General features: G+C 44.3%; 1 protein-coding gene across 2 annotated transcripts in view; it reads left to right on the plus strand.

Annotated features, from left to right (window-relative positions):
• Positions 1–21,196, plus strand: part of STOX2 (storkhead box 2) — a 244,525-nt gene that overhangs the window by 96,544 nt on the left and 126,785 nt on the right. The window contains exons 1-2 of one of the 2 annotated variants that reach the window (XM_073341767.2): positions 3,076–3,131; positions 5,325–5,449. The exons of the other annotated variant lie outside the window; for it this stretch is intronic. The gene's annotated coding sequence lies outside the window, so the exon portion shown is untranslated. Of the gene's footprint in view, positions 1–3,075; positions 3,132–5,324; positions 5,450–21,196 lie in introns of those variants that run through there. 2 annotated transcript variants of the gene reach the window in all.

Consider the following 21,196-nt stretch of genomic DNA (forward strand, 5'->3'; position numbering starts at 1 on the left):
GGGTCAACCCCAGCCAGCTAACGTGGATTTAAAGCAGGCTACCAAATGTGTGGGTGTCATCTGAAATACGCAACGCTTAGTAGCCCTGCTTTAAATTCACACAGTTGGCAGGCCTGCCATGTATTCCTGCAGACCAGCTCAGATGTTCTGCATTCAGCTGAGCTACAGAAGTCACTTGCAATTGCAGCTCATGGCCCCAAGAGGCATGCACCTGTGGAGCAGACTGCCAGCAGCTTTTGTCTCACTGCTCTCTCTGATCAACAGTGGTCCCCAAATGATGATTCAAATGTGGCTAGTTAACACTGTTTTTTAAAACACATATTCTTCAGTATAGACAAGGCCTTAGAGGCAAATTCAAAACTATCGTCCCAACTTAGCATATGGGTGCAAATCCTGGGTGAATGGAGGAAGTGCTTGTTCTACTGCATGGGAGAAAGATGGGTCACACTATGGGTGCTGTAGTGGCATAGATGTGGTGCTGTAGATATTTTTCAGTGACTCAATAGGGCAGACATAGACTACGGTTACGGAAGGGGTTTTTCCATCACTGTAGGAACTTCATCTACCTGAGCGATGGTAGCAGACAATCAGTAAATTCTTTCAGGTTCATTGTTCCTTTAGTCTCCATTTAGCTCTTTTAAGTTGTGAGCATGAGTGTTTTTATAGACTGCTAGTGCACATATATTTGCAAGTAAAAATCCTAAATAGTTGACTCCCTAATATAGACATATTATGTTCTTTTTAGTTGAGAACAGGCAAATATGCATCTCCAGTATTACTTGTGTCTTAATATCTGGGTTTATTGGTTGAATGTTGCGGGTGTAAGCAGGGGAATAGTCCCGCTATTGTGGGGAACTTTCCTGGCTTCTGCACTACCCCAGTGAAGTGGGCTATTGAAAGGATCTGAGTCCTCGCTCCCACTTCCTTTACCCAGTGGCCTCCCTGCCCTTGAAGACTCCCCTTCCACTCTCCTGTCTGGCAGAGTCCTTGTAACCCCAATCAACAATTAATTTTAAAAAGAATAAGGAAAAATGGGAAAGGTTAAAGGAAACCCATCAACTGGCTCTGTGGCAGGGAACATCACAAACAGTGTCTCTGGAATGTCAGGGCAGTTCACAGTCTGTTCCTTGTAAGTCCCAGGCCTTCTTCTCCGGCCCTGGCTGTGCTGCAGGGATGCTGTGGGTTGGACACTTGCTCTGGTGGTGGCCACATGCTCTCAGGTTCTAAGTGGCAGGACCCTTCTTCCCAGTGTCGCCCCCGTCCTGTTGGGGTTACGATCCAAGCCTGGCCTGCAAAGCCTCTTGGCTGAGGTGTGTCCCTGTGCTGGGCCTGCTGCCCAGGGTCCTCCTTGCTCTCCCCAGCTGCTCACCGCACCCAGCTCCAGACTGCTCCAGCCCCAGCTCCACCACTCTGTCTCAGCACTGCTGCTGCTGCTCTGCCTCCAGCTCCCTGGGCTGCTTCTTTGGCCCCTCTGCCTCTGGTTGCTGCAGCTCTGCTCCCAGGACAGGTCTGCTCTGCAGACTGCTTCTGTGACTCTGCTCCCAGCACTGACCTGCTTTGTGGGCTGCTTTTCTGGCCCCTCTGGCTCTGGTTGCTGCAGCTCTGCTCCCAGGGCAAGTGTGCTCTCTTTGGGCTGTGCCTCTGGCTTTGGGGCTGCAGCTGTGCTCCCAGGACAGGATCTGCTCTCTCTGGATCTGGCACAGCTCTGCTCCCCAGCTTAGCTTGGGCCCCTGCTTTCTCCTCACACAGAGGACGGGAACTCCCTGATTAGCCTGCCCGCCCTGTCATTCAGGCTGACCTGGAGCACTGGCCTCTCCCCATTGCTCCTAGGGATTGGCACTCTCAGGGTCCTGATTCCCCATCGACCCTTCCCCCTTTTTAGTACTGGGAGCTAGCAACTAAAACACCCCCACTGAATGTTAGTAAGGGGGCAACAGTCCCCTTACATGGGCAATGTGTGGATTAATTAATTCAATTCCTTTTGGCCCTAATGGCTGTCTTGTGATTACATTTTATTGCAACTGCATGGAATAGTCTCCAATAGTTAAGTCTGATCTGCTTGGTATCTCAAACTTGCTTTCGGCATTAAGGGTCCACTATTTTAGATGTGAGTGGTAAATTGACAATTGCCTCCAGACAGAATATTGGATTAGAAGAGGGAGGGTAACAAAAGTCTGTTTTAAGCCAATATTGCATATGTTTGCAGAACTTATTAGCATTTTTAGAAATCAGAATAATTAAGAGGAAAATGCGTGATATACACACAACATTCTCCTGTTTGATATAAAACAATGCCTCTGTTAAGCAGCATTCTTGTTTATTACCTGTTTATACAGTAGAGGGCACTATGTGGTATAAAAAGTTAAAACAACTTATTTCCTTTTTTCTTCATTAGTTATAAAATTGCCTTTCAAAATACTTTTTCCCATTTCAATTGCCATCTGAAATATTGTTTACCGTTTTGCTTTGGTAGCCAGCCTCTCTCCAGCCATCACGTCTTGAGACTGAGAAAATACGTGGTTGTGTAAACCATCAAGGTTGTGTTTTTTTTAAAAAAAATATTACTATATTAATTTTTTTCACTTCACTGGTACTGTTGCCTGGCATTGTTGTTATGACTCATAGTAAGTGTTTAGGCGCTATAGTGATGGGAATGCTATAAAGACTTGGTATCTGTGACATCATACAAGTGAAGTGGTCAGTCATGTGACAAAACTGAATTTATCACATGGATATCAGAACCATGTATACATATGTCTTAAATATTGAGAGCTATCCATTGAATAATTCATACAATTTTTCCAACTTCATTTAAAAATTTATTTGACTAACAGGGTTCTTCAGACTGAATGCATCCGATGAAGTGAGCTGTAGCTCACAAAAGCTTATGCTCAAATAAATTTGTTAGTCTCTAAGGTGCCACAAGTACTCCTTTTCTTTTTGAGGGTTCTTCAGTGTTCAGCTTGCTCTATCGCTGGTTGAATGTTTATTAAAGAAGTTATTCAGTGAATAACGGCAATATTTGTTGACCAAAATGCAATGATTTTTTTTCCTGATATTTGTCCACCACTACAGGTAGCCTCTGAAGAAAAACAGATGGCTTATGTACAGCTCTGTACATGGAAATGATGGTATGTCTACACGGCAGTAAAACACCTGTGGTTGGCTTGTGTCAGCTGACTCAGGTTTGTGGGCATGGGGCTCTGTCTGTGGGGCTATAAAAGCGCAGTGTAGACATCTGGAATCTGAATGTCAGACTGGAGCCTGGGCTCTGGGCACTCTGGGATAGGAAGGGTCAGGAATTACTCTTTCCCTGCACAGCTGCTCTCAGAGGGGAGATCAGACCCACCTCCAGGTGTCTCCCCTGGCTGCGGGCAGCACCGGGGCTGGGCAGCAGCCATGGTGCTTCCTGCAGCCACAGGAGGTTGCTGGAGGTGGAGCGCAGAAGTGAGGGTGATATTTAACAGCTTTGCAATTCTCCCCACCACCCTCTTTTGGGTCAGGACCCTCATGGTTACAACACTATGAGATTTGAGATGTAAATGTCTGAAAACATGAAATTGACTAATTTTCAAATCCTATGGAAATTGACAGAATGACCTGCAAATTGGGTAGGGCCCTAAGTATTTGACCTACTGTGCCATATTTATATCTACATTAATCAAAAGTCAGATTCGCTGCTCGCCCCGATTCTTTCTTTAGATAGAAAATCAGCCTTAAACTCAGTTTTTTGAAGACGTTCATGGATTCAGCATATTTATTTTTTATTTACATGTTTTAAGATGATATGATATATTTTGTATTAAATTCAGATATAATTTTTAACATGTTTATTTTTTAAAAGGAAAACTTCTAATTTAAATAAAATAAAGTAAATTTAAATAAAAGTTTGATTTAGATAAACAAAAATCTGATGTTTTAAAAAATTGTTTTTTATCCATCCTATTTCCTGTGTGACCTTAAGCAAGACTCTTATACCAACATTTTCAAAAATGTACAATAATTGTGGGTGTCTCCATTTCTGGATTCTTTATTTGAGTTCACTTGTACCTAACTTTTCAGAGGTGCTAAGCACAGTTAGCTCTCATGGACTTCAGCTGGAGTTGTGGGTGTCTAGTACATCTAGGACCTGATCAGCAGGTATCTCAGCTTGGATTCCAGAAAAATGGAGATATCCAAAATCACTGGATGGTTTAGAAAAACAGGGTTATTCTTTGCTTCAGTTTCCCCAGCTGTAAAATCTCCTATTTCACATTTTTCATGAAGAAAGGAGGGATATTTTTCTTGGTGGATTGAATTTTTATTGAAGCAGACATGGTGCTATTGTGTGCATTGATATATGAAATGTGTTATATTCCTTTTTGTATGTGAAAGGAATAAAGATGACATTTAAAAAGCTGTTCCCTACTATAGGTCCCCACTTTGAGTCTGGAAATGACTCCTATCAATAATGTCCATGCATCCATTAATTTTTACTGTGACAAAAGTCATGTTTTTAAACTTCATGCACCTGTAAAAATTTCCTTTTTGAAAGAAAGAATGCAGGTAAATTAACCTAGGAAATGAAATACTACATTGTGGGAGAAAGTAGGTACATTTGACTTCGATGTTCTTTCACTACGTAGAGAATTGTATATTTCTGTCTGTGCACTCTGTGTTGTAATTGCTTATCTGCCAGGAAAAAAATCAAACTCTACAGGCAAACAGATGGTGTTCATGAGTCTCTCTGTATAACACTTCCTACACCAGTAAGTGGGTGGAGAGATGGGGGTAGACTTCTTTATGTTGACAAACAAGAACTGCAAAGTTCTGCGGCAGACGTACAGAAATGGTGGCGCTAGCAACAGATGCTATTGGGTCAAACTGGAGATCTTCCTTCATGGAGGCCTCTCTCCCTCCCATCCTAATTACTTAACTTCCTTAGGGCATGAACCTACAAACATCTATTTCTAGATGTAGTACTCCCAGTTATAAGCAGTCCCACAGAAGTCAATGGGACTACTTAGAGTAGTGAGAACTATCCCCAGGAGTGGGGATATATAGGTCCTGAGAGACGCGAAGAGAAGTTGATTCAAATGGGTTTAGTGTTTGGAGTGCTGTAGTTCAATAACTTATCCAAAATGGCTTTCCCCCAGCACTAGCTCTACTCTGAAGATGGAGGACTTGTCTGTTGTTACAATATTGAGGTCTGTCTGTAGCAAGTGGATTCTGTCTTCCCTTGCTGGCCTCTCTTAAGAGCATGCTTCTGTTTGTAATGCCTCTGATAAGCACTTCCTGACTTACATTTAAATCATGCTAATTTTAAAAAATTATTGAACCATTAGAAATGTCTTGATCTACTTTCTGGATCCAGAGGACTTGGAAGCCAAGTAATTTTGGGGGACAACTAATAAAACAACAGGAACAGGAGTGCGGTCAAAGGGTCAAACAAAGGGAACTGCTCTTGCCAGTAAGTAAAATTATACTCATTACTTTAAATCTTCCAGTCACTTCAGTTTTAGTTCAGAAATACTGCAGTGTTTGTGAACAACCTTTTCTTCTGGAAAAAAATATTAAATTGTCCAGAAAAGGACTTGGTTGGACCTTAGGCACTACCATAGTAAATACGATTGGTGTGCTCAGAAATGGGAGGATGTGCCACACACAACTTGAAATGGGAAAGGAGGTGGTCCATGTAGTAGTACATGAAGGTAGGGTGACCAGACAGCAAATGTGAAAAATCGGGACAGCGGGTTGGGGGTAATAGGAGCCTATATAAGAGAGAGACCCAAAAATCCAGGCTGTCCCTATAAAATCGGGACATCTGATCACCCTACATGAGGAGGAGAATGTCCATGAGACAATCTGTGTTTTAAACATGATTCTCATTATGAATCTTACTGCCAGTGACACAGATTGTAAATTCTACTAGTGAAAATCTGATGAGTCAGTTTCACCATGTAGTAGCTAGGTTAAATGTAGGAAGAGTTCAGCAAGATGACTAGAGTTAACCAAGGAAGCCACTTCTTGTTTTAGAACTATTGTAGAAAGACTGGTAATGAGATCAAAGATTAGTATCCTGGCACATGTGGACATAAAATTCCAATCTTTTAAACAGAATTTTAAGAAACTTTTTATAATAAAAAGCACGCCTTGAGAAGAGAGGGAAAAATAAGTGGTGTACTTGGAGTAGCATGTTTTCCATTCATCATAGGTAGGCATACAATGGTTTGTGGGTATGTATATGGATGATTAATTTTGGGGATAGCAATATTCACTGTGTAACTAAGGTATCCTAAGGACCATGTTATATGGTTGTTGCTAAGATAAAGTATGGTCCTTTTTGCAAATAAGAGAGTAAATTAACAAATTTAGCCCACGTAAATTATCAGAACAAGAGTGATAACTAATTGGCCATCTGTTTTGTTGTCCCCCAACATCATTTTTCTCCCTGCTTTTTTTTGGTGTGTGTATTTAATATGCAAATTCCCAAGGTGGCAAGTTGAATATGTATTAGTATTTTGAATTTAAAGGGAATCTTAACCCTTTGCTTTATGGGTGAAATTCTGGCCCGTTAGACAGCAGGCTCAACTGTGGATACCCAAATGCATTTATTATAAATACCCAGAGTATGAATAATTTCCTGGATAATAGTGAGGGTCAGTATAAGAGGCAACCAGCTTGTCATGGGAAAGGTACACAGTTCTGCTTTTGTAGCATGATGGGATATCTGGATTGTTTCCATTGCTGGATCAGTGTACAAACATGCAGTCTTATTTCCAGATGTCCTCTCTGCAGCTCCTGTAATGAAGGGCTTACGGTGTGGCCTCTGTGTTTTGGGAGACCCAGAATGTCTGAGGTGTATTTAACCTGTTGTTTTGTCAACAGGTTTTCTGATATGGATCTACTAGTTTGACTGCTAGAATTTCTCTCAATATGTAAACTCCCTTTAGATTATTCATATTATTAAAAAATTATTTGATTGTGTTCTTTCAGAAATGAGAAGGGTTAAATTATATCTATTCATTCCTGGGTTGGCTGAGCAGTGTTTTGAAAGATGGATAAAACAAAGCAAAATTCATGTTTCTAGCTGTACCATCCAGCACATATTCTGGTGCTTTGTTTGTTGCACTGGCTCCCTCTAGAACTGATCAAATTCAAGATCTCTATGAATCTTCAAAGACCTTCATGGACTTGGCCAACAATACCCCCAAGAGTGTGTGTGTCTGTGGGACAGTGACCTCCCACGGTGGTTGCATTCCTCATGAACTACGCAACTGTCAACCTGAAACCTGAAGTCCCTGATAACATGAAATGGGGCTTTCTTGGTAATAGGGCCATGGCTTTGGAAGTCATTACAGGAGAGGATAAGAGTGACTACAAATCTCTCAGGTATCAGAATGAGTATAAATCTTAATTTTTCAACGTAGTTTCCCCAGATTTTGCTTAAAACTGCAAAGAAGAGAGGAAGAAAAATAGGTGAAGGCAACAAGAAAGAAGGGAAAGGTATGAAATGGGGGAGGCAGGAGGAGGAACCCCCTCCCCCAAATCCCAGGTGACGGAAATGCAGGAGGAAATGTAGCCACCAGTCAACTGTGACTTAGGTTATTAACTCCTGGGATCTGCTCAGATACTCTTACTGTGATGGGAGCTGTTAGAAGAACCTAAATAGATGGAATACGGTTTGTTTTGGAGGAATTGTTCTTGATGAAGCGTTCTTTGCAGGGTTTTAGATTGTGTAGCCTGGCTCATCACATCCAGCTTGGCCCCATGTCACTTCTCCACTAGCACTGCAATCTATCTATATTATTATTATTATTTTTTTTGCCTGACTGCTAAGGAGACAGGCAGTGGCTTTAGCAGTTTCAGCTGACGCTATATTTTTGGGGAAAAGCTGATACGTCGCAGTGGTGATTTCTCCAGGCCCTTATTGGTGATTGATTGGCTGATCTCCTACTTTTTTTTGTATATCATTACTCATATTAATCAACAACAAGTATGCTAAACAAAGGGATTAATAATTTATGAGAAGAAGGGAGGTGATAAACTAGTGTCCTATAATTCTAGATTTCTATTTTCATTTATCAAGAAGTTGTTTGTGGAAAGATAATTCACCATCTGGGTTTGCAGTGAAGTGGAGAGCAATAATATAGGTCTGCATTGGTGCAGACATTCTGTTTCTGGAATCCAGAATACAATAGAACCCTTTTTTTTTTAAATGGGTGGGATTTGGATAGTCCGAGTAGGACAGTTGAGTAGATAAGGAATTAGTCTTTCCAGCCAAGAGACAGGATATCTTTTTTTATTGGAGACTGGTGAGCTCGAAGAAGTAAAACGTGCATATTTTGGCAGCTGTTTCCAGCTCTAATTCAGCTATTCCGTTCCTCAGCTTCCTTTCAAAAGAAGTTAGAACTGTAGGCAATAACAAATTGAGAACATGCTGGTTGTTGAAAGCAAAGCAACTGAGGAATGAATTTTCAAAAGCTGTACGTTGTATCTGTTTCTTTTATAAAGACTATTTCCTTTATGACTTCTTCCAGCTTAGTATTTAACATTTCAAAGAACTTTGGAGGACCATGTGTAGGCGGTGCCTTCAAGAAGCAATAGCCAAGGATTTAAACTATTGTCATCAATGGGCACAGAAGCTGAAAACTGCAGACAGTTTTAATCTCAGCATTTTTAATCCCAACCTTTTGTGTTCAGATTAGGAACACCGGGGGATATATTTAAGGGGCATTAGCAGAAGTTTTTTCATTGGCAGTTCAATAATAGCATCACCCTTTGGAAATACTTTTTTCCCCTCTATTGTTTTTGGTTTCAGTGAGTGGAAATCTGTGGAGTTTAAGTACTGCTGAAATGATTAGGGGATCAGGACACTAAAAATACAGGTGCTTGTGTTCACAGCTCCTTACTCCACAGGCAGTTGAAGCAAAGATGCTTAAACGTCTCCCTGATGACTCTACCTTTGTTTCATTTCTGAACACAAGGTCTCTCTGTGTTTTTTGTACTGCATTCCACACGGTGCTTGGGACTGTTCTTAAAAATAGAAGGACTTTGGATCCATGGGTTTTAGGGGCCAATCTGCTGACCTGGCTTATAGGTGTGGCGGGAGGGAGAGGAAGGTGGTAGCGGCATCAAGAAAGTGATCAGGAAAAAAGATGAGTGCATGCAGGTGGAGTTTCCTTTACTCTTTCACAGAACCCAAGACAGGTTTAGGATGAGTGTGTGATGAATCTTAGAATAACCGGAGAAAAAAAGCATTTTAAGTTTGTGTAGCTGGGTTTGACGTTCCTTCAAGAGTTTATAGGATGATCAGCATGACTAATGGCATTTACCTCAATTGACTTATAAAGGTATTGATTTCTGTTCAAAAGTGATCAGTTTTTAATGGGGACTCGAGAGAAAGCACCAGTTCCTCAGTATCTGTGTAATACTGTTTAAAAGAGAACTGGATAAATTCATGGAGGTTAAGTCCATTAATGGCTATTAGCCAGGATGGGTAAGGAATGGTGTCCCTAGTCTCTGTTTGTCAGAGGGTGGAGATGGATGGCAGGAGAGAGATCACTTGATCATTACCTGTTAGGTTCATACCCTCTGGGGCGCCTGGCATTGGCCACTGTTGGTAGACAGGATACTGGGCTGGATGGACCTTTGATCTGACCCAGTATGGCCGTTCTTATGTTAATTCTTCTGAGTGAAAATGTTTGTTAAGAAATGTGGGCTATGAACTTTCTTCTAAAATCACCTAATTTAGGTTTTGTTTATTTAAAGGATCTTTTTAGATTTCTTGAACTATTAAGTACAAGTTGTTTCCTGGGCTTCATACAAATGTATAGTAATGTGAAAATCATTTACTCTGGAAGAAACACGATCCTTTGCTGTTCCTATTCACATGCTTTGTTCTATAATTGATTAAGTAAGTAATCTTTTACCCGGAAGCATTGAGGATTTTATTTTACAGCACAAGAATGCCTTTTAATTTTATACTTTGTCACTGTTTCTCCAGGGCTATTGCAATGATATTCCCATATAATAATTGACTCATACTTCATAGTGTTGTCAAGTTTCTGTTGTTCTCACTCTTGAGTTTGGTTGGAAGACTTGTAACCTGAAAAATTGACACCAGGGTTTGTTCTCATACCCAGTGTGACACTTCAGTGCTTTCTGTAAGGAGTGTAATGCTTCAGATGAGGCATTATATCTAAGCTCCTTCTGTGCAACTCCAGGAAGGGGTTAACGATCCCATAGCAGGCTTCAGACAAGCTAGGGGATAACCTTGCTATACTAGATAGCACTTTTTCTTGGCATTTCAGAAAAGAAACTGAATATTGTGTATTGCAGAGTTCCCCGGGGCTGGCGGACTTGCTTTAACAGTTTGTGTTATTATGTAAAATTTAAAACATTTTCTTTTCTTTTGCATAATTTTTTTTTAAATGGGGAGCTTAAAAATGTTGTGAGGTGGAGATATAGGTTTGGAATATACCCCATCGTGCTCTTGGTAAATGCCCCTCCCTTATCCTCTTCTTGAATGCGAAACATAGACACTGAGAAGTACTCAGAAAAACGTGTTCAGATATGCAAGCACAAGTCGTGCCCATCATCTCCTGCCGGCCTATAAACATGACAGTGGAATCATCTCCGGGTATGTGGGTGAGTAATGTGTGTGTTACAAAAGCGAACTGGAACACAGTTGAGGATGGCAACAAACCACGGTAATGGAGAACACACAAGGTAAGCATTCCAGTGACAACTCCACTGTAGCAGGGAAACATAGTTCTTACAATTGGGCCTCTGGCCATTTCCTGGTTCACCCCAGGTGTTTGGTGTACATAGGCAGTATTCTGAATCTATACGCTGCCACCATAATAAAAGTGCTGGGATTAGTGTGTAGCAAAAATGCTGGGATCAGCATGTAGCTTTCTCTTTATTTCCCCCTTTACTTGGTACAGCTTCATAATTTTCTCTCATCTGTGTGATAGCAGAGTCACTGGAAGGATGAAGCTCCTCTAGTGTGCTTTACTGAGAATATCTTAGGGTTGCTTAAGTGAGGCAAAGCCACAACTTTAATCAATATTGGAAAAGTTTCTTCCATAGCCCCTTCTGCTGTGTAGTGAGAGATTAATTGATCTGATAAAGAACTTGGCTTTGCTATTCTTCAACAGCCCATCATTATTCTCCAACATAAGAATGGCATGAGATGCTAGCAGGAATTATGTTTTGTCTGATCCCTTGGCAAAATATTCAAGGATTAACTGACCCACCGTGATATGATGAACAGAAGGTGTTTTTGAGACTCTTTATGCCTGGGGTGTACTCTGCTCCCTTCCTTCAGAACATTATGTGGAAATCAAGCATTTTGTGTTACACAGAGGTGTTTACCTGTGTGAAACAAACTTTGTGAAGAGCCTCATGTACACATGGGTGTATTCATGCTTGAAGGTGTTTAGACTTTTTTCAAACTTGTAGGCTTCCCCATCCTCTTAAAGATTTTAAAGTCCCCTTTCTTTTATACATGCTATATACATAATGTATTGTGTATATACGTATAAGCGAGGATTTTTAAGGTGAATTTAGTGCTTTGTAGTTCAACAAATGCTCGTGGAGTTCTAGAAGCTGTCAAGATTTAGTTCCCTTGGTATTTTTAAGTTCTAAACTGTCTATCAGACATATTTTTTGGTTCATTTGCAAATGTGCCTCTGGTGTTTTGTTCAGGTTTCTGCGTGTGGAAGGAGAATACTTTCCTCCTGTGTATAGTTGTGTGGAATTTAAAATAAATGTGCCAGTGAATGGTAACTGCTGAAAAATACAGAAATTGTCCACTTGTTATGGGTATAGCTACATGCTTCCTTTTATTTTGGAATGTATTTTTTTTTTAAAGGGCATGAAAGAACAAACTCTGAGTGTCAATTAATTGCCTAATGGGGGAAAAAAGGCAAAGAGGTATCTGTATAATAGTCTTTGAAAAACAGATGTCATGGGTTTTACTATTAGTAAAGATTGATTAGATATTTATTTTTTATCATTTTTTAACATCCCATACCAGACAGTTAGGTTATGTCTAATTTATAATAGTACAGCTGGCTCCTGGATATCAATTTGTTACTTAAATATCCGTGTACTGAAGATATTTGACACCAGTGGAAAACAAGTAAGTTGTGGTCGACATTTTTGGCACGTTCTTTACTACTATTTCTTTTGTGCAAGCAGCCAACGAATGAACTGAACTGTTATAACTCCAGTTTTCCAGGATTTTGATTTTTATTGTATATGAGAGGTTTAATAACTTGGCGTGGCTTGGCTGTTTAAAAATCTGTGCAGTATTCAGGTTTTTTCTTGCCCAGCTTGTATTTAGAGGCATAATCCCACCTCCTTTCCCTCTTGAGTCACACGCTTCACAACTCAATGATAATGGGAGCTAACAACTTATATCAAGAGAAGACTATAACTTGTAAAATGTATTCCCTTTGGTGCCAAGCTGTGTTTTTGAGTAGCCTGGGCTACCCAGATTAACAATCCCTTATCAATTGTCTTCTGTACAGGGGAAGCCATGAATGCAATCAAAAAGGCTGGAGTTGAAACACATACAGGAGAGCTTTTCTTCCCTTAAAAGGGGTAGAGGGAAGGCAGGATTTATCTAAAAGCGGTGCTAGCTAAAATAAATACTGGACTGTATAAGCCAACACATAGAAAAATTAATCGGTGAAATACAGCATTTGTGCAGCAGCACTGCATTCCTGTCATCACATGTTCCCAAACCATAACAGTGAGAGAAATATGATCTGAAACTAGCTTAAGAGGTGGTGTAATTAAACCAGGATTATTACCATAGCATAATATAACTTGATATCATTTTGGAGTTAGGCTGCAGGGTTGCCTTGTGATAAGCTTGAAATATTTTCCCCTCTTCTCTTTTGAAAGTTTTTTCTCTCACATGTTCAACTTCTGGATTATTTCTCTCTCTTTCTCTGGTAGAGCTTCTCAAACAGTTTGCCCAAGAAGAAAGAATCTTTTGAATGAACACAGCTATTAAAACTCCTTTGTAGCTGTTAAATCCATCAGCAGAAACTGCCTTATTTTGTAATATGGGTTACAAGCCTGGGCAGCCAAATAGCATGGCTTCTCTTCCTTCCCCCCACACCCCTCGCCTATGGTATGAATGATGAGTGCTTGTGAAAGATGACAAATTAATAACACTAGTGACCTGAAAGTCTTAGTGATCTGAAAAGGAGACATGCTACAGTGTACGTTTTCTGGTTTACTTTTGTTAGTGCACCTGAATGCTAACTATGGAAGCAGAAACCCTGTTACTTCCTAAAATCAAAGGACAGTTGTAACCTGTTAGCAGACTTTCTTATGCAATAAGGGATTACACAAACGTTTCTTTAAAGGTTACCTGGGTTAGTGCCCTTTTTTGCTGTATCTGATAGTAGTGGCACATCCATAACTCCTGTTTTGTGTGTGTGAAAGTCTGAAAAGCTTTTTTCTTTTACAAATTTTTTTGTATATGTTTGTTTATAGTAGAAATTCAGGTCTTGTTTACCTGTTTTCACTGGCAGACTGTACAACTGGAGAGCGAGTAGACTGTGGCATCGTGGATATCTGTGGTATTTTTCTTCTTCTAGTTTCTCTCCCCTGTTCTTAGTCCTATCTTATTTTATTTTTTCTTTTCTTCTGTTGCTAAACTATACCTTTCTCCTTCCTGCTTTTTTCTGCTTTCAGCTGCCTGTACTAATTTCTCTGTTTTCTCATTTTGTCCTCTGCTCGACCCTCTTGTCATCGTATCTTCCCATCCTTCTACTTCCACCCTGTATTCTCCTTTGTCTCATTCACACCCTTGCTTCTCTCTGTCCTGTCCATAATGGTGTGTTTGCTTCACATACCCCTCCCACAGCCTGTTCTCTTCTGGGGACTTCCAGGGAGAAGTGGCTTAAAGAGGATACATTGCACCGCAGCCCAAGGAGCATTCCACAGTACTCGTGCTGCCTGGTACCTCTGTATTATGTGGGTCTGACACCTTTTCCATTTCCACCAAGATATAAAAGAAAGGTAGTGCCAGCAATAGATTCCTGGTTAGCTCTGGTGGTGGTGTTCGAGTGCTTGGTCATGTCCATTCCATTGTAGGCATGTGTGCTTGCCACATGCACCCGTGCTGGAAGATGTTCCTCAGTGGTGTCCGTAGGAGACCGTTTTGGCGCCTTCTGAAGTGGCATGCATATGCACCAGTATAAGGAGCGCTCCCCTTGTTCTATCAAGGGGTTTCTCTTTCAATGGTTCTACAAACTTTCCTTGTGCAAATAGTTGCAGTCAGAGAAAGTTAACAGTTCCTAATAGTGTTAGTATACTTAGTTATTTATAGTCCTGAGGGACTTAGCCCAGGCTCCCCAGGCTTCAAGCCTTGGGATTACTTTAAGAAGCCCATGCCAGTCAGCGAGCCACATCTTAGTTGTTTGAAGTGTCTGGGTGAGGCCCACATTCATGAAAAGTGCCATATTTGCAAGGGATTCAAGCCCCGGACCAGAAAGGAGAGAGACATTTGACTCCACCTGCTTCTCATGGAGTTTGCTCTTGCACTGGTCTTGGAGCTGGCACATTCGGACTTGGTGCAGAGTACTTCGGCATCAACTAAAAAGCGTGCCCCCAGCACTGGCTGCTTCTTGATGCTGATCCTTGTCACCAGTATCAGCCAAAAGGCACAAAAAGCAGGCCGGGAGAGGGTACTACCTGGGGTCCCGTAAGGATAAGGGAGAAGAGGAACCTCAACCAAGTTGAACCATCTCACCATCACCGGAGCGCAGCCAAGCAGCAGCCTCATCTATTGGGCCTAGTCTGCCCTGTGACCTGTCTCCTACCCCAGGGAGTGGTAGAAGTACATGGTACCGTCAACCCCAGAAGTCTGTCAAGCAGCAAAAGATGACATCTCCCTCCCGCTGCTGCCTACTCCTTGGGAAGAGCGGCCTAACAGCCCCTCCCGCCCATCTGTTTTTAGGGGAAAGTCCTCAGTGGCACCCCTGCAGAAGGCTCGCAGCCCCATACTCTGGCCCCCTCACCAGGACCGTGCCAATGATCTCCAGAGCCGCGTCTCAAATCACAGAGTTGCGGCCACTCAGCAGGTTCCCGGCACCAATCACCGAGCTCCAGGCACTGATCTCTGGGATCCATACATTGGTCACCAGATCCACGGTATCGGGCCACAGAGGTTCCCGGAACTCTGGCAGCGGTCACCGAAAAGGTACCACTCCCCAGTTTCCAGGCATTGCTCACCAGAGCTTCCTCGGTGCTCTCCAGAGTCCCAGAACTGCTGCTCAGAGCAACACTGATCTCCAGAGCCCTGACGCCGGTCATTGGAAGGCCGATACCAGTCACCGGACCAGCACTGGTTGCCGGAGCCCAGACGTTGGTCACTGGAGTGTCCTAGACAATCCCCATGCTCCCGGTCATCGGAGCCTGCACACCATTCCCGAAATGGGTGGCATCATTCTCCGGATTATTACTGGGCCTTTGAGCAGCGCTACCGGTTGCCAGATACATGGCACGACTCAGCAGGCTCCCGATACTGCTCCCCAATTGGCAGGCATAAGATCACCAGACATAGTGGGGAAGCCTACCCTATTGTGGCGACACCATGGTCACCAGAGGAATACCATTCCTCCTGGGGCTCTGAGAGCAAGGAGTCGATGGCCCCCAGGGACCAACCGCCACCTGCACAGCCAGCAGGTTCTTCCCAGAGCCAACCTGCAAAAATGTAGCCACAGGGTCAGGGACCTGGGCTTTGGCAAATCTAGAACCTATGGGCAATTCCCCAGGCTGGGAGACCTCAGGCCCAACATGCAGTCTCAGGGGTGTCAGAAAGACTGACCTTGGTGTCTCGATCCCGGGCTCAGATGTTGCATCCATCCAAGGGGCCCAAGAGCCACTTCCTCTGGTGGATGTGGTTTCCCAGGCAGGGGACATGGAACCCATCCCTCATCCTGGGCTGGCCTCCCACTTATCATAGCCTGATGAGGCAATAACAGGCCCATCGCAGATTGTGCCTCAAGATGATGTCAGAGCCCACCAGGAGCTGCTTAAATGAGTGGCAGCCAACCTGGGATTGGAGGCAGAGGAGATGTCCAAACTCGCGTACTCCCTATTTGATGACTTGGCGGCGGTGGCCACAGCAAAGGTGGGTCTACCCATGCATGATGGGGTAGTCAAAATTGTAAAAGCCCTGTGGCAGACCCCGTCATCCCTGCCCCATTTCTAAGAGGGCAAAACGCAAGTACTACGTTTCTGGAAAGGGGCTTGAGTACTTATACACTCACCTCTCCCTCAGGTCACTAGTGGTCGCGGCTGCCAACAAGCACGAGAGGAAGGGGCAACCCAGCTTGACCCCGAAAAATTAAGATGCAAAGCAACTTGTTCTGTATGGCAGGAAAATTTATTCTATAGCCTGCCTACAGCTTCACATCGCAAACCACCAGACCTTGTTTGGCAGGTATCATTTTAACGTATGACAGTCCATGGCCAAGTTTGCTGACTCGCTCCCGCAGGATGCTAAACAGGAATTCAATGCCATACTAGATGAGGTTAGGGCAATCACGAGAGCCCCCTCCAGGCCACCTCAGATGTGGCAGCTTCCTCAGCCAGGCTGATGGCTTCCGTGATGGCCACGAGAAGGGTGTCATGACTTCAGTTGTCTGGTCTGTTGGCAGGGGGGGGGAGGGATAGCTCAGTGGTTTGAGCATTGGCCTGCTAAACCCAGGGTTGTGAGTTCAATCCTTGAGGGGGCCATTTAGGGATCTGGGGCAAAAATTGGGGATTGGTCCTGCTTTGAGCAGGGGGTTGGACTAGATGACCTCCTGAGGTCCCTTCCAACCCTGATATTCTATGATTCTATAAGTCCAACAGTCCTTCCAGGACCTCCCATTCGACAGCTCAGTCCTATTTATTTGCTGAACAAACAGACAGCAGATTACATGGCCTAAAATACTCAAGGGCCACTCTTCGTTCACTGGGTCTGTACACCCTGGCCCATGCTAGGAAGAGATTTAAACCTCAGCAAACGCAGAGGTTCACGGGCTAGACCAGAGCGGAACCGTGCCACAGAAAGAGCAGGAGATATAGGAGTTGCCAAGGCCAGCTGCCTGTAGCAGGGGCTCATTTGGGCTTGAGCCGTGCCCCTCCCAAGAACAGGCAATCATTCTGAGGGGATGCTCAAGGGCGACTTCCCAACCTGCAACCAGGATCTGTCTTACCCTTTATTTTCCCACCGTTTGTTACCTTTCCTCCCTGTTTGGACCGCCATAACTACAGACCACTGGGTCCTCAATACGGTGGCAGCAGAGTATACCCTCCAATTTCTTTCTATCTCCCCTTTCACTCCTGTTCCCTGTCCCTCTTCAGGGACCCTTCTCATGAGCAATTGCTTGCCCAGGAGGTACAAGCCCTTTTGCTGCTGGGGTCTGTGGAGGAAGTTCCAACAGAACAAGTAGGGAAAGGATTTTACTCCTGGTACTTTCTCATTCTGAATGCCAAAGGGGGCCTACACCCCATCTTAAACCTACAAGACCGCAACAAATATCTCAAGAAGTTGAAGTTCCACATGGTCTCCCTGGCCTCCATTATCTGCTCCCTGGATCCCCGGAGACTGATATGCTACCCTTGACCTGAAAGATGCTTGCTTTCGCATCTCAATATTTCCTGGCCACAGGAGATTTCTGTGGTTTTTGGTCGGTCAGACACGTTACCAGTTCACAGTGCTCCCATCCAGCCTAGCGACAGCACCAAGAGTGTTTACAAAGTGCATGGCGGTAGTCGCAGGTTACTGTCGGAGGGTCCAGACCTATCCCTGTCTGGATGACTGGTTCATTAAGGGCTGCTCAAAAGGGCAGGTGCAGCGCAGTATCGAGGTGTTGCAAGCCACTTGTCATGCCCTAGGCCTGTTGATAAGCGAACAAAAATCAACATTGGTCCCTGTTCAGAGGATAGAGTTCGTTGGAGCAGTCTTCGACTCTACCTAACCAGAGCATTGTTACCACAAGCCAGGTTCAGGGCAATGTTGGATCTGAGTGCCCAAGTCACCACACACCTGCTCACGGCAACTCAGATCTGTCTCGGACTCCTAGGGCACATGGCTGTGTGCACCTACATAGTCCAGCACACAAGCTATAGCTGAGTTGCCTTCAAATGTGGCTGCTGTTGGTCTATTCCTCAGACACCCCCTGGACAGGCTCCTCACAATTCCGCCCCAGGTACTCCTCTCCCTCCAATGGTGGTGCAATCCAAATCCAGTGATGGAAGGGGTTTCATTTGTGGCTCCATGGCCCACAGAATCCCTGGTGTTGGATGCATCTGACCTCAGCTGGGGAGCGCACCTTGAAGGCCTCAAAACTCCAGACTGTGGTCGTGGGAGGAGCAGTCACTTCACATAAACAGAGAGCTCAGGGCCATCTGCCTGGCATGTGAGGTATTCCTTCCCTATCTATCTGGTCGAGTGGTGCAGTTACTGACAGAGAGCACAGCCTCCATGTTCTACGTCGACAGACAAGGGGGAGCCCGGGCATCAGTCCTGTGTCAGGAAGCCCTTTGCCTGTGGGACCTCTGAATCCAGCATGCTATCCACCTAGAAGCCTCCCGCTCCTCAGAGTCTGGAACACGCTGGCGGATTGCCTCAGCAGGTCCTTCTTCTCTCACCACAAGGTCCCTCCACTTGGAGGTTGCCCGGATGCTCTTCCAAAAGTGGGGAGCTCCCCAAGTGGACCTGTTCGCCAACAAACAGAACAGAATATGCCACCAATTTTGCTCACGACAAGGCCTTGACTGCGGCTCGCTATTGGATGCATTCCTTCTGTCGTGGTCGGAGGGTCTCATGTATGCCTTTCCGCCAAGCTCACTGATCAACAGGGTCCTTTTCAAGATAAAGAAGGACAAGGCACAAGTCGTCATGTTTGCCCTGGCCTGGCCTGGCCTCGCCAGCACTGGTTCGGCACACTCATGGATGTGGCAGTGGCAACCCCATGGACTCCCCAGGCCATCCAGACCTGCTGGTGTGGATGCTGTGTGGCTGAGCCCAGAGGAGCAAGCCTGCTCCACGGAGGTCCAGCAGGTTCTTCTGGAAAAAAGAAAGCTCTAGTGGAAGGCTGTCTACCTCGTGAAGTGGAAATGCTTTTCCTGCTGGGCTTCAGAGTGGAATGTCTCCCTTGCCAGTGCCTCTTTACAATCCCTCCTGGACTACCTTCTGCATTTAAAGCAACAGGGCCTTGTCTTTTCATCTACTAAAGTGCACTTGGCAGCTGTATCAGCATTCCAGATGCATGTCCGGGGTAGATCAGTATTCTCACATAAGATGACGATCAGGTTCCTCAAGAGGCTGTTTCCTCCAGTCTGTGATCCGGTTCCCCCAATGGGATCTCAGTCTAGTCCTTTTCAGGTTTACCAGTCCTCCTTTCAAGCCTCTAGCCTCTTGCTCTCTCTCCCACCTGTCGCGGAAGGTCACATTCCTTGTAGCTATTACATCAACAAGGTGAGTCTCCGAGATTAAAGCTCTTACGTCAGAGCCAACGCACATGGTGTTCTACGAGGATAAAGTCCAAATGCGTCCCCATCCGCCTTCCTGCGAAAAGTGGTGTCGCATTTCCATGTCAACCAAGACATCTTCCTCCCGGTGTTCTGTCCAAAGCCACATGTGTCTAACAAGGACAGGCTCCTGCACACCCTACACATTAGGCGTGCCCTGGCTTTCTACCTAGAGCACACTAAGCTTCTCTGCAGATCGACTCAACTCTTCGTTGCAGTGGCTGACAGAATGAAGGGCATCCCAGAGGATTTTGTCCTGGACTATCAACTGTATCCGTACCTGCTACAAATTGGCACAGGTGACGCCCCCACCAATAGTAACTGCTCAATCCACAAGAGCTCAGGCATCGTCTGCCGCTTTCCTGGCTTATGTCCCCATCCAGGACATCTGCAGAGCTGTGATGCACACCTTCAAAATGGATTACACCATCACCCAGCAAGCCAGGGATGACGCTGGATTTGGCAGAGCTGTGTTGCAATTGACACGTCCATAAACTCCTATCTGCCTCCAGAGGTACTGTTTGGGAATCACCTACAATGGAATGAATATGAGCAAACACTCGAAGAAGAAAAATTGGTTACTCACCTTTCGTAACTGTTCTTCGAGATGTGTTCCTCACGTCCAGTCCATGACCCACCCTTATTCCCCTTTGTCGTAGTTCTGTCAAGAAGGAACTGAGGGAGGGAGGGGACTGGCAGCACCCCTTATACTCACGCATATGTGCGCCATGCCAGAGCTGGTCCCCTACGGATACCCCTAAGGAAAAACTTCCGGCACCGGTGCCTGTGGCAAGCACACACACCTACAATCAAATGGACATGAGCAACACATCTTGAAGAACAACAGTTACGAAAGATGAGTAACCGTTTTTTCCAGCTGCACAGTAACTTTAGGACAAACTTAGGCCACATCACAGCTTGAAATACTTAGAAAATCCCTAGTTTTATAAATACAACTAGGAGGCCAGGACTGCCCCTGAAAATTGGAGCTATTTGTAGTTTTCCAGGACACATGGTCACCCTACCTCTATTGCCTGTTTGGTAGAGACTGCCTCTGCAATACAAACACTAACTCTCATATTCTTCCTTGCTTATTTCTACAGGCTTTGAAAGGATTCTCATTACATGATAACAGTATAGAGACTGAAGTTTCAGCATTTTTTTGCAGGGAATTAAGCACCATACCAAAACTGATTTCTGTGATTATGTTGGAAGCTTGTCAACTATCAAACTTAGCCAATGGTAATAAAGCAAAGCTGCTTTAATTTCCTCTTTGAGACATATGATTTACTATATGCAATGAGCAAGGCGGGGTAGTAATGTAGAAATGAATCCTTGAGCACACAGATATAGAAACTTTGATTTTAGGACTGAGGTTCATTTTTTCCCTAAAATGAGGGGTAAAGCTGTTGTTCATAGATTCATAGATATTTAGGTCAGAAGGGACCATTATGATCATCTAGTCTGACCTCCTGCACAACGCAGGCCACAGAATTTCACCCACCACTCCTGCAAAAAACCTCACATCTATATCTGTGCTACTGAAGTCCTCAAATCGTAGTTTAAAGACTTCAAGGAGCACAGAATCCTCCAGCAAGTGACCCGTGCCACATGCTACAGAGGAAGGCGTAAAACCTCCAGGGTCTCTTCCAATCTGCCATAT

Source organism: Lepidochelys kempii, chromosome 4 (genome assembly GCF_965140285.1).
Source record: "Lepidochelys kempii isolate rLepKem1 chromosome 4, rLepKem1.hap1, whole genome shotgun sequence".
In the NCBI taxonomy this organism is placed as follows: domain Eukaryota; kingdom Metazoa; phylum Chordata; order Testudines; family Cheloniidae; genus Lepidochelys; species Lepidochelys kempii.